A 1,023-nucleotide genomic window follows, 5' to 3' on the forward strand; every position below is an offset into this window, starting at 1 on the left:
AAGTCCTCTACTCTTAGTTACGACAATAAACACGACAATCACAAGGCTATAAGTCCTCTTACTCTTAGTTACGACAATAAACACGACAATCACAAGGCTCTAACTCCTCTTACTCTTAGTTGCGACAATAAATACTTTGTTTATGTAAAATGTATGTCGTTTATGTTGAAAGATAGTTTTAGATCATAACTTTTAAATATCAAAGAACTTTTATAGCCTTACAAAAATTCAAATGCGCTAAATAACGCAGTCGTGGCCGAATGCTTAAGGCGACGGACTAGAAATCCGTTGGAGTATCTCCACACAGGTTCTAATCCTGTCGACTGCGGCGCTGTTTTTTTTTTTTTTAAGTATTTTTCGGGGGCGTCTCTTACTAAACTTTCTTCTATAATTCATAATTACTCAACAGGAATAGGGGCGTGGCAACATCTAGCGCACCGAATTTCCTGCTTTTAGAATATCTGACAGAGTTCATTTGTTTGGAACTATGAAATCACGTAACTGCCCTGAATATTAGAGCTTTTGTGATTCAGACCAAACAAGTTACAAATAGTTACTGTCATGTAGCCACTTTTAGCTAAACTGACTGAAATATGGGTCTACGTGATAAGTTATACATGACATCACAGTTAAATAGACATGTATATGGACTAGTTCCATTATTTATCTAATTATCTTCGTCTGTCTCACAAGACTGCCGATAAATATTCACTCTCGAGTAGGCGATGGGGCTGTCTCTATCTCGAACAGGTAATAAACTTTAAGCACACGTGGGGTCTATGATCAATATTATAAGTATATACAGTAGGCGAAGTTGTTGAGACCGATCCCTGCTGATCGCAGGGCACTTATCCGGCTTTAGTCAACCAAATTACACGAAATTTTCATGACTTTTACTCCCACTAATATTAATCGCTGAATCGACTTACCCAAAACACCACTGACTGTTTAGAAGGTGTTTCTTACAGATGTAGTGGTACTGACTGTTTAGAAGTGTTTCTTACAGATGTATGGTACTGACTG

At 37.6% G+C, this 1,023-nt stretch overlaps 1 non-coding gene across 1 annotated transcript; it reads left to right on the top strand.

Annotated features, from left to right (window-relative positions):
• Nucleotides 1-246: 246 nt before the first annotated feature.
• Nucleotides 247-328, top strand: Trnas-aga. Its single transcript has one exon. It is a non-coding gene; the product is annotated as a tRNA-Ser (tRNA).
• Nucleotides 329-1,023: the final 695 nt, after the last annotated feature.

The sequence above is a fragment of the Limulus polyphemus genome, unplaced genomic scaffold (genome assembly GCF_000517525.1).
Source record: "Limulus polyphemus unplaced genomic scaffold, Limulus_polyphemus-2.1.2 Scaffold108662, whole genome shotgun sequence".
NCBI lineage: Eukaryota > Metazoa > Arthropoda > Merostomata > Xiphosura > Limulidae > Limulus > Limulus polyphemus.